The 15,581-nt window shown below is 44.4% G+C and overlaps 1 non-coding gene across 1 annotated transcript; it reads right to left on the bottom strand.

Moving 5' to 3' along the window:
* Nucleotides 1-10,234: 10,234 nt before the first annotated feature.
* Nucleotides 10,235-10,372, bottom strand: LOC119926113. Its single transcript, XR_005450021.1, has one exon. It is a non-coding gene; the product is annotated as a small nucleolar RNA SNORA7 (small nucleolar RNA).
* Nucleotides 10,373-15,581: the final 5,209 nt, after the last annotated feature.

Consider the following 15,581-nt stretch of genomic DNA (forward strand, 5'->3'; position numbering starts at 1 on the left):
TAAGTTTTATATAGAGTGAATGTTCAGTCCCCAGAGCCTTGATTTAAAAAAAATCAATTCATTAATGTTGTCCAAAACACCAGGAGCTTCGAGTCAGTGACCTTCAATGACCTCAACAGTCACCCACATAAGGGCTACTTGTGTGGTCACATTTGACTTAAATTCCAGAGTCATGATGTCACATCCTTCCCCTCCCACGCCATAGCCACTGTTCTTCTCACTAAGGCAGATGGAAGACTCCTCCTCCCTCATCTAGGAGGAGAGGGGGTGGAGGAAAGAGGAGCAGAGCACCAGATGGGCGATTTACCCTTCTGCAGCAGATGAGGGTGTTACCTCCACGCTCCTCATAAAACAGAAGGCAGGCCTTTTGTAGAGAAGGGTGAAGTATGGTCCAAGGGAAAACTGGGCCAGCCTCGCTTCCTTTTATTACTTTTTAAACCCATTTATTTGTTGCATGGTTTGATTAAAGTATACCACATTGTACAAAGCGATGGGGAGAGCGGTGTGGCTTTGTGAAAAGAATGCAAATTGGTAGTCAGAGGACCTGGGTTCTAATCCCAAGTCTGGGAAGCAGCGTGGCTTAGTGGAAAGAACCTGGGCTTTGGAGTCAGAGGTCATGGGTTCAAATCCCGGTCCGCTGTATGACTTTGGGCATGTCACTTAACTTCTCTGTGCCTCAGTTCCCTCATCTGGAAAATGGGGATGAAGACTGTGAGCCCCAAGTGGGACAACCTGATCACCTTGTAACCTCCCCAGCGCTTAGAACAGTGCTTTGCACATAGTAAGCGCTTAATAAATGCCATTTTAAAAAAAGTCTGCAGTGTGACCTTGGGAAAATCTCTTCACTTCTCTGTGCTTCAGTTTCCTCAACTGTGAGGTGGAGATTCAATACCAATTTCCCTTCCTACTTAGACTGTGACCCCTAGGTAGTCAGGGACTGGGTCTGACCAAATTATTTTGTAAAAATAACAATAATAATAATAATGGTGGTATTTGTTTAGTGCTTACTCTGCATCAAGCACTGTATTAAGTGCTGGGATAGATAGAAAATGATCAGGTCCCACCGGGGGCTCATAGTTTAAGAAGGAGGGAGAGCAGATATTGCAGAAGAGGGAACTGAGCCATAGAGAAGTTAACTGACTTGTCCAAGGTCACACGGCAGATGATTGGTGGAGTCAAGATTAGAACCTAAGTCCTCTGATGTCCAGAGCCATGCTCTTTCCACTAGGTTACAGTTCTTTAGTGTATCACAGTGGTGTTTAGTATGATGCTTGGCGTATAGTAAGTGCTTAACAGCTACCACCGTTATTACAAGGATGGTCAATGAGACATGGTCCCTGGCCTACAAATGATCACAGTCTAAGGAATCATAATAATAATGGTATTTAAGCACTTACTATGTGCCAAGCCCTGTGATAAGCGCTGGGGTAGATACAAGATCATCAGGTCCCACATGGGGGTCATTGTCTAAGTAGGAGGGAGAACATGTATTGAATCCCCCTTATATAGATGAGGGAACTCAGGCACAGAAAAGTGAAATGAGTCACTAAAGGTCACATAGCAGATAAGTGGTACAGTCAGGATCAGAACCCAAGTCCTCTGACACCAAAGCCCATGCTCTTTCCACTAGGCCATTCTGCCTCTAAAAAAAGAAGGGAAGAGGGGAGATGCGGAAAACTGACAAAAAAATCAAGGAAAACAACAACAGTATAAAGCTAAATCGACAAAACAAGGAGAAAAACCAAAATGCCACAGTACTGGGGGCATCACTTTGAAAGGAGCAGTTTTCAGGCACCTCCCTAGAAATGGTGGGAGGGCAGGGAAGCTGAGCAGTAGAGCGGGGAGGACAGCAGGTATTAAATCCTCATTTTGCAGATGAGAGAACTGAGGCATAAAGAAGTTAATTCACTGTCAATTGTATTTATTGAGCACTTACTGTGTGCAGAGCACTGTACTAAATGCTTGAGAAACTACAATACAGTAGTAAAGAGGGACAATACCTGCCCACAGTGAGTTCACGGTCCAATGCGGGGGAGACAGACACCAGTACAAGTAAATGGACATCAATATAAATAAATAAAATTACAGATATACACGTAAGTGCTGTGGGGAGGGGAGAGGGGTGGAAGAGCAAAGGGAGCGAATCAGGGTGATGTGGAAGGGAGTGGGAGAGGAGGAAAAGTGGGTTTTAGTTTGGGAAGGTCTCTTGGAGGAGATGTGCCTACAGTAAGGCTTTGAAGTGGGGAGAGAGTAATTGCCTGGCGGATTTGAGAAGGGAGGGTGTTGCAGGCCAGAGGTAGGACATAGGCCAGGGGTCAGCGACGAGACTTGCCTAAGGTCATAGAACAGATGATTGATGGAGAAAGAGAGTCAGGTGGACAAGGAGCCCCCAGGACAAGGTGGCTACAGTTGCTCCTGCTTTCAGAGGAGTGGGCTCTCACTTTCTACTCCAGAATCCAGTCAAGCACAATGGCAATGCCTCCACCTCGCTTCACTTGGAAGCTCTTGCTTACATCACAAGTCCCGGAGCACGCTCTGTCTCAAGCTGTGTCTTTCAGAAACCTTCCTACAGGGAACAGAATCACCCGTCTCCATTTAAAAACATCCAACTCATTTGACGTTTGCATGCATCTTCATCGTGGCAGGAGAGTTTACTTACACTGATGAAGGTTAGAGCTACGCCATATAGGGCTGCCCACAAAGGAAAGGTCTAAGCTGAAGCGTCAAAGCTGATTCACCTGCGCTGGGCAGCAGTGGCTTGGGAAAGAGTCAAAGGCAGATGATCAAGTGATCAAAACGTTGATCCAAGACAACGGCGGAGACTCAAGTTTTTTACTGCTCAGAAGGCGGCAATGGTAAGCCACTTTCATATCTTCACCAAGAAAACTCTCTGGTTACACATACCAAAATGGCTTTTTGGCAGAAGATGGGACGTTCTGGAGAGGGTGTGCCCATGGAGTCGCTATGGATCAATATTTTGATCACTTGATCATCTACCTTTGACTCTTTCCCACAGTGCTGCTGCCCAGCACAGGTGAATCAACTTTTGACGCTTCGGCATAGACCTTTCCATTATGGGTAGCCCTACATGGAATAGCTCTAAGCTTCATCAGCCTACGCAAACTCTCCTGCCAAGATGAGATGTCGATTCATAGGAGAGCCCGGCACATAGTAAGCATTTAAATACCATTACAGCCCTGTTTTTATCTCTCACCTGACTTCTCCCCAAACCACATCCAACCAACACCTCCCACCATCTCTGGCACATATTACATCTGGCATATTACACCTATTCTCGGAACTTTTGCGTATTGGTTTATTCAACTATACAGTCCTTTATTTTCTTTATTCTATTTGCAAATATTATTTTTATGCTTGTACTTCCCATCTGCTTAAAACAGTGTATTGCATCCAGGGGGTACTCAATAAACACTATTACTACTCCTATTCCCACCTATAGCTCCCTCCTGTCAGTGTTTGTTAAGCACGTAGTACAGATCTGGCACATAGTAAGAGCTTAACAAATACCATTATTATTATTATTACTGTTATTATTATTAAACCCCACACTCCTCCCCCACCATCTACTCATTCTACTGCACTGTCTCAGAGAGCCCTATGAAACCCCTTCTCTGAAACTGCAGACTGTAACTAGACAGTCCCAAGCTCCTTGGGGGCACGGAATGTTTCTACTAACTCTGTTATATCGTACTTTCCCAATTGCTTAGTTCAGTGCTCTGCAAACAGTAAACACTCAATAAATACAATTGATGGATTGAATGAGATCTGAATTCTAGCTCTTTCCTGCTGGCACTGTATCTCCTGTTGCTACTTTACTTGCCCGACTCCCAAGGAAAAACAGTGAAGTCAGCCTACAATTTTCCACCTTCTGCCGTTTCCAAACCATTTCACCACCTCCACCTTTGATGTCACTCAAAGCCTATATCATTCTCCTCTACCATTCATTACAGCTACGTATCAGCTATTATCTCCCGTTTTCCAGTTACCACCACTATATTGATGATGCATCCGAAGTCTTCATCTCCAGGCCTGGCTTCTTATCTGCTCGGTAAACTCCTCTAGCCACCAGGACCTTTCCACATGGATGACCCACCAACACCACCTTAAACAACAATATAATAATAATAATAATAATGATGATGGCATTTGTTAAGCACTTACTATGTGCAAAGCACTGTTCTAAGAGCTGGAGGGGATACAATGTGATCAAGTTGTCCCACGTGGGGCTCACAGTCTTCATCCCCATTTTTACAGATGAGGGAACTGAGGCTCAGAGAAGTTAAGTGACTTGCCCAAGGTCACACAGCAGACTCGTGGTGGAGCTGGGATTCGAACCCCTGACCTCTGACTCCAAAGCCCGAGCTCTTTCCACTGAGCCACGCTGCTTCTCTATATGTCAAAAGCTTAACTTTTTTTCCCTCCTGAACCTTTGGCTCTTCCTGATTTCCCACCATTGTTGATCAATTGATCAATCTCCTTTATTGAGCATATACTGTGTGTACAGCACTGTACTAAGTGCTTGGGGGAGTACAATACAATAGAATTGGTAGACGCATTCCCTGCCCGCAACCAGTCAGCAACACCACCTCCTTCTATCTCAAAGTCATCTTTAACTACTCCGAAAGTTACCTCCTACATTCTTTCTCCAGTTTTTCCTCTAAAATATGACTCAAATCCAGCCCATCCACCATGGTTCAAGGCCTCATCATCTCGTGTCCCGATTACTGTAACATCTTCCCTACTGGTCTCCCCAATTCAAGTCTCTCCCTCTTCAGTCAACTGCATGGATGATCTTATTAAAGCACTTATTTAGAATCCTGCATTAGCCTCCTCAAAAGCTTCTAAAGGGTACCCATTTCTCCCTGTGTAAAATAAAACTCCTAGTCATTGGCTTCAAAGCTCTCCATCATCCATCTCCCCCTTATCTATCCACCGTTTTCTCCCACTACACCCCAGCTTCTATTCTTTGCCTCCTCCTTTCCTCACCTTCTAACTGAACCTTGCTTGCAAACCTCTCATCTCCATCCCATTGTTCGTGCCTTGCAGCTTGAATGCCTATCCCTTCCACCTCAGCTCTGCCAAATCACATATCTCCTCCTCTCCCCTCAAAGCCCTCCTAAAAAGTCATCTACTGATAAAAATTCCCCACTGAATTGTCCACCTTCCATGGCATGTCTCACTTCAGATTCCTTTAGCAGTTATGTGAATATAAATAGTGAATTTTCTTATTAAAATATAGCTCTTTGTGGACAAGGAATGTATCTACCATCCCTCTTTTATTGTACTCTTCCAAGCACTTAGTACAGTGCTCAACACATAGCAAACACTCAATAAATAAAATTGATTGATATATATGGAAATATATGCATATATGATACAGATATGCCATCTAACTTGTACATTTGCAATTCATTTCTGCTCTCTCCCCTTTAAGACTGCAAACTCCTTGAGGGCAGGGGCCATTTCTATTGCTTTTGGTTGTATGTTTCCAAGCATTTGGTTAAGTGTTTTGCACATGGCAAGCACTCAGTTAATGCTGTTGACATAATACTGGTTGCCGACTTGTACTTCCCAAGCGCTTAGTACAGTGCTCTGCACACAGTAAGCACTCAATAAATATGATTGAATGAATGAATAAATGGATAAATAGTGGAGATGGGTTTAAATTTCACCCACAATCATTAGATGGGGCAGGGTAGGTGAGAAGCAGCATGGTCTAGTGGTTAGAGCAGGGGCCTGGGAGTCTAAAGGTCATGGGTTCTAATTCTTGTTCAGCCACTTGTCTGCTGTGTGACCTTGGGCAATGCACTTCACTTCTCTGTGCTTCAGTTCCCTCTTCTGTAAAGTGAGGATTAAGACAGGGAGCCCCGTTTGGGACAGGGACTATGTCCAACCCAATTACCTTGTATCTACCCCAGAACTTAGAACAGTGCATGGCACGTAGTAAGTGCTTAACAAATACCATAATTATTACTATTATTATTAAAATCACTGATTATGAGTGGTGAGGGAAGTGGTGGCCTCTCTACCAATCAATCAGCAGTACTTGAGCACTTACTATGTGCAGAACATTATACTACATGCTTGGAAGAGTACAATATTTAGTAGAGTTGATCACCGCCTTGAGGAGTTGACCGTCTAGTGGGGCAGACACTAAATCATTTATAGATAGGAAGATGTAGGGGAATGGAGTGGTAAATGAGTTAGTACTAAAATAACAGGCTACGTAAGATATGTACGTAACTGTTATGGAAGGTTGTGAGCACATAAGTGCTTAGGTAGTGAAGAATCTTTGAGATTCAAAAGCGATCTGTCTTGATTGGTTTTAAGTTTTCTGTAGACATTTTAGGCATATAGGAGCATTTCAGGATTCGGTTACTTTGTGTCATTAGCCAAGTTGTTGACCAAAAAGCTGGAGTCACAATGCAGTTTTCTAGACTGTGAGCCCATTGTTGGGTAGCGATCGTCTCTATTTGTTGCCAATTTGTACTTCCCAAGTGCTTAGTACAGTGCTCTGCACACAGTAAGTGCTCAATAAATACGATTGAATGAATGCAGTTGTAACAATAATGATAATTGTAGTATTTGTTAAGCACTTACTATGTGCCAGGCACTCTTCTAAGCACTGGGGTGGATACAAGCAAATTGGGTTGGGCACAGTGTCTGTCCCACGTGGCATCCACAGTCTCAATTCCCATTTTACAGATGAGGTACTGGAGGCCCAGAGAAGTGAAGTGACTTGCCTAAGGCCACACAGCAGACACATGGCAGAGTTGAGATTAGAACCCATTACCTTCTGACTTCCAGGGCCATGCACTATCCACTAAGCCATGCTGCTTCCCCAGTTGACTCAGGAGGAGGAGGAGGGCTGGAAACAGGACTTCTGGTCTGTACACTAGACTCTAATATCCACTCATATTCATGGCCTTAAGCAAGTCCTGTACTCTATGCCTCAGCTTTCTTCTAAATACACTGGAAACACTTGTAATCTACTCTTTAAAACCACAAACTGATTAACTCTCACAACACCCTCACAAGAAAGCAAGAGTAATTATCCTCTCTCCTCAGAAGAGGAAACTAAAGCTCAAAGAGGCTCCAAACTAGCAATGGACCACACAAAGATTTTTAACCCTCAACTCCTTGCTGCTACATTTCCAGGATTAATGAGTTCCTGTGTCTCAGAGCTTGGAGACCACTGTGTCAAAGATACCTGCAAGGAATAACCAAGAGAGAGAAATCATCCAAATAAGAAAACTGTAATTCCATATTTCCCTGTAGAATGTTGCCAGCCTGGTTTCATGTTTATGATCCAACTCTGTTTCATTTAGTATGGGACACCCCCCCCCCCCCAGGCAAAGACCATGTTGAACTCTATATTTGATGATGCCTGTGCTTTCATGTTAAAAATACTAATAATAATAGTAATTACTTTTGTGTGCTTCACTCTGCATGGAGGCGCAACACCATCTGAGCTGAAATAATAAGAGGAGGCAGCACCCCAGTCTGTATTATGCAGTTTTTCTAAGAAGCCATCTGACTTTCTCTAGCTTGGCTCCGTCTGACTGTGTTCAACACAAGGTCATCCACTCCACTGAAGGCAGTGTAGCTTAGTGGAAAGAGCCCATGACTAGGAGTCAGAAGACCCACGTCTTAGTCCTGGTTCTACCACTTCCCTGCTATGTGTCCTTGGGTAAGTCGCTTAACCTCTCTGAGCCTCAATTTCCTCTCTGTAAAACGAGAACTGTTGGGAGGGTGAATGTAGGGCTGAGCTACCAATAGAAAAGATAATAGAGGAGGGAAAAGAGAGACTGAATTATCCAAAGTCCCAGCTGAATTGAACAGTGAATGGGCATGACTGTGGCTTATGGCTAATCTTCATCAAGCTGGGGGATTCAGGACCCAAGCTTTGATGTTCTGTCCAAAGACTAGAGGAGAAGCAGAAACCACTATAGCCAGGAAATGTTTTTTTTTTTTTCTGAAATCCACAAAGTGATACCTACATTTAAAAAAATACAATTAATTTTTCTCCTACACATTTCATGGAGGCCCTCAAGAGCTTTGTTGATGTTTCTGTTATCTTTCACTTTACTGTCTGCAACCACTGCTGTAAAATACATTTTTTGAGTTAACGTATGAGGCATAAAATTTGTGCTCTGCACGTATTAACATGTGACTGAATCATTATTCCTGCACCTAATAAAAAGAGATTTCACAGGAGTAATGTAATGAATAAATTTTTAGACTGTGAGCCCACTGTTGGGTAGGAACTGTCTCTATATGTTGCCAATTTGTACTTCCCAAGCGCTTAGTACAGTGCTCTGCACATAGTAAGTGCTCAATAAACACGATTGATGATGATGATGATGAATAAATGAAAAAAAAAGTTAAAGAAAATGTGGGATGGTTTTTCTCTAAAGTTCAGTAACATATCTGAGATGCTCTCATTTTGGAAATGGGTGGCATTATTCAAATGAATGGTGAAAACTGCTATCTGATTAAACTGTTCTGTGATGGGGAAAGAAGAGAAGAGATTGAAAGATGGGGAGTTGGTAGATATGAAGCATAGGACCCACAGTGAGGAGGGATGAAAAAAGTACCCAGTTTGGAGGGACAGGGTCTTTTTTCTATTTTTGTTAAATTATTAGCTTGTCAAAGAGAATGCTCTTCTAGTTTAGCTCATGAATTGTAGTTGATAACAGAATGTTTAATGTGCTCATTTGAATTCTATTCCTGAGTACAATTCTTTTGTATTGCAATTTACGCAGTGCTTAGTTCAATGCTCTGTACACAGTAAGTGCTCAATAAATACCAATAAATACCACTGATTGAACTAGAGTGGTGATGTTTTTTACAATTCCTTTGAGAATTCTCTGTAGTTTGACCTGTACCAAGATGTAACACCTCCAATCCTGTGAGAAGCAGAGTGGCTTAGTAGAAAGAGCACGGGCTTGGGAGTCAGAAGACGTGGTCTAGGCCACTTGCCTGCTGTGTGATCTTGGGCAAGTCACTTTTTTCTATGCCTCAGTTACCTCATCTGTAAAATGAGGATTAGGACTGCAAGCCCCATGTGGGATAACTTAATTACCTTGTATCTATCCCAATGCTTAAAACAGTGCTTGGCACATAGTAAGCACTTAACAAATACCAAAATAGTTATTATTATTATTATTATTATTAGGACTATGAGCCCCACGTGGGGCAACCTGATTACCTTGTATCTCCCCCAATGCTTAGAACAGTACTTGACACATAGTAAGCGCTTAACAAATACCATAATTATTATTATTATTATGAGTCAGAATTACAGAAGACTATCCCCAGCTTTCTTTTTCCTTCATATTTCAGTTATTGGAAGCTTGAGAAAAGTTAACAGAGAGATTTAAAGAACCGCAGCAAGGCGGCTGGAAATTAAGCAGGGACTGCAGAGTAGGGAAGCAGTCAATCAATTGTCTTTATTGAGCGCTTACTGAGGGCAGAGTAAGCACTAAGCACTTCTACTAAGCCCTCGGGAGAGTACAGTGTAACAGAATTATATCTGTACAATGAGTGAACTAAGACCATTAACAAAAGCAGAACCTGCAGTTTGTTGTAGAGCCATAAAACTTTCTAATGCCCCGTCAGTCCAACTTTCCCCTCACACAGTTGAGAATAGGCTGGTTCAATCAATCAATCAATAATCATATTTAATAAGCCCTTACTGAATGTGGAGCACCGTACTGAGCACTAGGAGTTGGGAGACATAGTCCCTGTATGACCTCGGGAAAATCCCTTAACTTTTCTGTCCCTCAGTTCCCTCAGCAGAAAAATGGGAATTCAGTACGTGCTGTGTTCCCTCCTACTTAGAATGTGAGCCCCAAGAGGGATCTGATTAACTTATATCTACCCCACTGCTTAATACAGTGCTTGGAACATAGTAAGCACTTAACAAATACCACAAATACTATTACTTGTCCAAGCAAAGAATCACTTGCAGTTGGACAGTAGATTTGTCTGGTCTTATGCTCTTGGGTCTTTTCCAGTCATAGGACTCCATGGACACATCTCTCCCAGAACACCACACCTTCCATCTGCAATCGTTCTGGTAGTGTATCCATAGAGTTTTCTGGGTATAAATACAGAAGTGGTTTACCATTGCCTTCTTCTGCGTCGTTAACTAGAGTCTCCACCCTCAACGCTCTCCCATGTCGCTACTGCCCAGCACAGGTGAGTTTTGACTTCTAGCAGATTGTCTTCCACTCACTAGCCACTACCCAAGCTAGGAATGGAATGGGTATGCCTCTGCTCGACTCTCCCTCTCGTATCTGAAAATGGAAGAGAACTGGAAACTCTCCAGGTGAGATCCTAAGAGGAGACAGTAGATTTAGGAAGAGGGAAACTTCACAGCACAGCACAAAACCATTCTGTCATCTCCGCAGAGGCACTAGGGCCCTAAGTCCCTCCCCAATCATGAACTACTGCTGGTACTATGCACACTTTGACAGCAGGTCAAAAGGTCTTCCACGGACCTTTGGGCAGCAAGATGAGAAAACTCAACCCCAATCCGGAGAAGGCTGAATTAATGATGCACAAGTTCAATAAGCACTTTCGACTGCAATAACCATAGAGGAGCCAACAGTGGTGATCTGAGAGAGGGGTGACTTCATTCACTTCTCCTGCTCCTCCCTCTGCACCCCTTCCCCTACCCCTGCCCGGCCCAGGAGCCCTAGACAAGCAGTAAGGCATTCTGATGAGAACCTATTCATCTGCAGTGAAACCAAGAGGAAGAAAGGCAGGTCTACTGTACCAGAACAGCAGGCAAATTCCAGGTGCTCAAAAAGCTGCTGGAGAATGGGTCGTTCTTGGGAAAATAGTAATAATGCTAATTGTAAAGCACTTAGTATGTGCTAGACACTGTACTAAGTGCTGGGGTGGAAGCAGCATGGAAGCAGCATGGCTCAGAGGAAAGAGCACTGGCTTTGGAGTCAGAGGTCATGGGTTCAAACCCCAGCTCCGCCAATTGTCAGCTGTGTGACTTGGGGTACGTCACAACTTCTCTGGGCCTGAGTTACCTCATCTATAAAATGGGGATTAAGACTGTGAGCCCCCCTTGGGACAACCTGATCACCTTGTAACCTCCCCAGCGCTTAGAACAGTGCTTTGCACATAGTAAGCGCTTAATAAATGCCATTATTATTATTATTATTACAAGCAAATCGGGTTGCTACAAGCAAATTGCATAGGGCTCACAGTCTTAGTCCCCATTTTACAGATGAGGTAACTGAGGCACCTAGAAATGAAATGACTTGCCTAAGACCTCACAACAGACAGATGGCAGAGCTGGAATTAGAACCTATGACCTTCCGACTCGCAGGCCCGTGCTCTATCCACTTCGCCATGCTCCTCCCCGTTTACCCTCACCGGGTTGCCAAGGCTTGTTCTGGTTATCTCTGCCAAGCCAGTGTCACCTACACAAATTGGACTCTCCCTGGGAGCCAACATAACTGAGCCAACGAAATAAATTACTTCCAGACAGATAGACGGTAGTCAAGGAATTCTTTGACCACTTACTCTGCACTTCGTGTCGATTGCACAAGAAGTAAAATACCAGTCTCCCAGTGGAGCCTCGCCCAAGGGCTAGTGTTGTCGAAGACATGCAGCATAAACATTTATTCAGCAAGCCAACAGCCCTCTCAGAGATGGCCGGAGTCTCAATGAGCTTCTCAGAGACTGTCCTGCAGCTGTTAGCTCAGAACTCCCTGTTCACAGATTGCTGTTTATGCACACAGGACCTGAACCCTCTGACCTCAGTGGCAGGAAGCTGCCTCCTTCTCCCAACCACGGGTGCTAATTATAACCAGCTTAACAAAGTGCCTTTCTGATGCTCACTTCCTTTCACACAAGTTTGTAACAGAAGCCCTCACTGTGCGTATGTGACATCTGTATTGGCTGGCTCCGTTTCCTCCGCAGCACAGCCTAGTGGAAAGGGCACGGGCTTGGGAGTCAGAGGACCTGGGTTCTAATCCAGCCTCCACCACTTACCTGCCATGTAACCTTGGGCAAGTCACGTAAAATCTCTGGGCCTCAGTTCCCTCATCTGCAAAATCAGGACTCAACACCTGTTCTCTAGAGGAGATCTACTGCCTCCTCTCAAAAGCCACCCCCTCCACCTACGCATCCTACCTGATTCCTTCTCACCTTATCAAAACTCTCACCCCATCCTTTCTTCTCTCCTGAACTTTCATTTATTCATTCATTCAATCATACTTATTGAGCACTTAATCTGTGTAAAGGACTGTATTACGGGCTTGGGAGAGTATTATAAAACAAAATCGGACACAGTCCCTGCCCACAACGAGCTCCCAGTCTAGAGGGGGAGACAGACATTAATATAAATAAATAAATAAATTACAGATATTTACATATGTGTTGTGGGGATGGGAAGGAGGATGAATGAGGGGAACAAGTCATGGTGATGAAAAAGGAAGTGGGAGAAGAGAAGAGGAGGGATTCTCTTCTTTCTCTCCTTTCACAGGTTCCTCCTTTACCCCCCAACCCCTAATTGTGGGTATCCCTCAAGGTTCAGCTCTGAGTCCCCCTTTATTTTCCATTTATACCCACTCCCTTGCAGAACTCATTCACTCTCATGGCTTCAACTACCACCTCTATGTGGATGAAACCCAAATCTACATTTCCAGCCCTGATTTCTCTCCCTCTCTGCAGTCTCACGTTTCCTCTTTCATTCAAAATATCTCTACTTGGATGTCAGTGCTCGGCACTTGAACTATATATTCAATCCATCGCTAAATCCTTTTGATCCCACCTTCACAACATCACTAAAATCCTCCCTCCATCCTAATAGCTACCATGTTAGTATAATAACTCATCCTATCCTGCCCGGATTACTGCATCAGCGTCCTTGCTGACCTCCCAGCCTCCTGTCTCTCCCGACTCCAGTCCAGACTTCACTGTGCTGCCCGGATCATTTTTCTACAAAAATGTTCAGGACATGTCACTTTTGCTCCTCAAAAAACTCCAGTGGTTTCCCATCCACCTCCATATCAAACAAAAACTCCTCACCATTGGCTTTAGAGCACTCCTCTACTTTGCCCCCTCCTACTTCACCTTACTACTCTCCTTCTACAACCCAGCCTATACACTTCGCTTCTTTAATGTTAACTTTCTCACTTTGCCTCCATCTTGCCTATCTCACTGCCAAACCCTTGCCCACATCCTGCCTCTGGCCTGGAATGCTCTTCCTCCTCAAAGCCAACATACAATTACTCTCCCTGCTTTCAAAGCCTTATTGAAGGCACAGCTCCTCCAAGAGGTCTTTCAATTTAGTCCCCCCAATTTCCTCTACTCCCACTCCCTTCTGCAAGACCCTGACTTGCTTCCTTTGTTATTCCCCTATTCCAGCCCCACAGCACTTATGTACATATCTGTAATGTATTTATTAGTATTAATGTCTGTCTCCCCACCTCTAGACTGTAAGCTGCTCATGGGAAGGGACTGTGTCTGTTTATTATTGTATTCTCCCAAGCACTTGCCTTCTCCCTGACTTTCCCATCACTGTTGATGGCACTACCATCCTTCCTGTCTCACAAGCCCGCAATCTTGGTGTCATCCTCGACTCTGTTCTCTCGTTCACCCCTCACATCCAATCCGTCACCAAAACCTGCCAGTCTCACCTTCACAACATCGCCAAGATCCACCCTTTCCTCTCCATCCAAACTGCTACCCTGATGGTTCAATCTCTCATCCTATTCCTACTGGATTACTGTATCAGCCTCCTCTCCGATCTCCCATCCTCCTGTCTCTTCCCACTTCAATCTATACTTCACGCTGCTGCCCGGATCATCTTTGTGCAGAAACGTTCTGGGCATGTTACTTCCCTCCTCAAAAAACTCCAGTGGCTACCAATCAACCTACGCATCAGTCAAAAACTCCTCACTCTCGGCTTCAAGGCTGTCCATCACCTCACCCCCTCCTACCTCACCTCCCTTCTTTCCTTCTCCAGCCCAGCCCGCACCCTCCACTCCTCTGCCACTAACTTCCTCACTGGGCCTCGTTTGCGCCTGTCCCACCATCGACCCCCAGCCCATGTCCTCCCCCTGGCCTGGAATGCCCTCCCTCCACCGATCTGCCAAGCTAGCTCTCTTCCTCCCTTCAAAGCCCTACTGAAAGCTCACCTCCTCCAGGAGGCCTTCCCAGACTGAGCCCCCTCCTTCCTCTCCCCTTACTCCCCCTCCCCACCTCCCCGTCCTACCTCCATCCCCTCCACACAGCACCTGTATATATGTTTGTACATATTTATTACTTCATTTATTTTACTTGTACATATTTACTATTCTATTTATTTTATTTTGTTAATATGTTTTGTTTTGTTGTCTGTCTCCCCCTATTAGACTGTGAGCCCACAGTTGGGGAGGGACCATCTCTATATGTTGCCAACTTGTACTTCCCAAGCACTTAGTACAGTGCTCTGCACACAGTCAGCGCTCAATAAATATGATTGAATGAATGAATACTGCCCTGCATACAGTAAGCACTCAATAAATATGATTGAAACAATGAATGAATGTTGGAGACAGTGAAAATTTACAAATTTGTACTGATGTCTCATATAATGACAATGAAAAATGCTCATAAAACATGAAGGATAGGAACATAAAAATACACAAAGGGGCAAACAACAGAAGAGTAAGGGTGGATACTTTACAGGAAAGATTATAAATAACATGGGGTAGTCCGGGGAGACTTTTTGGAGGAGATGAGTTTCTAGGTCAATGCTTGGTCCATCAGTTAGCCTGATGAGTCATGTTTTCCTTACTGCATCAGCCTCCGAGCTGACCTCCCAGCCTCCTGTCTGACCTCCCAGCCTCCTGTCTCTCCCCACTCCAGTCCATATTTCATTCCACCGCCCGGATCATTTTCTACAAAAACATTAAGGACATGTTACCCCACTCCTCAAAAAACTCCAGTGGTTGCCCATCCACCTCTGTATCAAACAAAAACTCCTCACCATTGGCTTTAAAGCACTTCACCACTTTGCTCCCTAATACCTCACTTCTCTTCTTTCCTACAACGCAGCCTGCAAATGTTGCTCCTCTAGTGCTAACCTTCTCTCTGTGCCTCGATCTCTCCTGCCTCACCGTCGACCGCTAGTCCACATCCTGCCCCTGGCCTGGAACATCCTCCTTCCTCAAATCCACCAGGGGATTCCTTCCTCCCCAATTTCAAAGCCTTATTGAAGGCACATCTCCTCCAAGAGGCCTTTCCAGATTAAGCCCTCCCCTTTCCTCTTCTCCCATTACCTTCCGCATGACCCTGACTTGCTTCCTTTGTTCTTCCCCTATTCCAGCCCCACAGCACTTATGTACATATCTGCAATTTTATTTATTTGTATTGATGTCTCTCCCCCACCCCCAGACTGCAAATTCTTTGTGGTCAGGGAATGTCACTGTTTATTGTTGTATTGTACTTTCTCAAACTCTTGGTATAGTGCTCTGCACACACCAAGTGCTCAATAAATACAGTTGAATGAATGAATTATCACAACTCCTATGGCCACTGATGACGCT

This window comes from Tachyglossus aculeatus, chromosome 3, assembly GCF_015852505.1.
Source record: "Tachyglossus aculeatus isolate mTacAcu1 chromosome 3, mTacAcu1.pri, whole genome shotgun sequence".
In the NCBI taxonomy this organism is placed as follows: domain Eukaryota; kingdom Metazoa; phylum Chordata; class Mammalia; order Monotremata; family Tachyglossidae; genus Tachyglossus; species Tachyglossus aculeatus.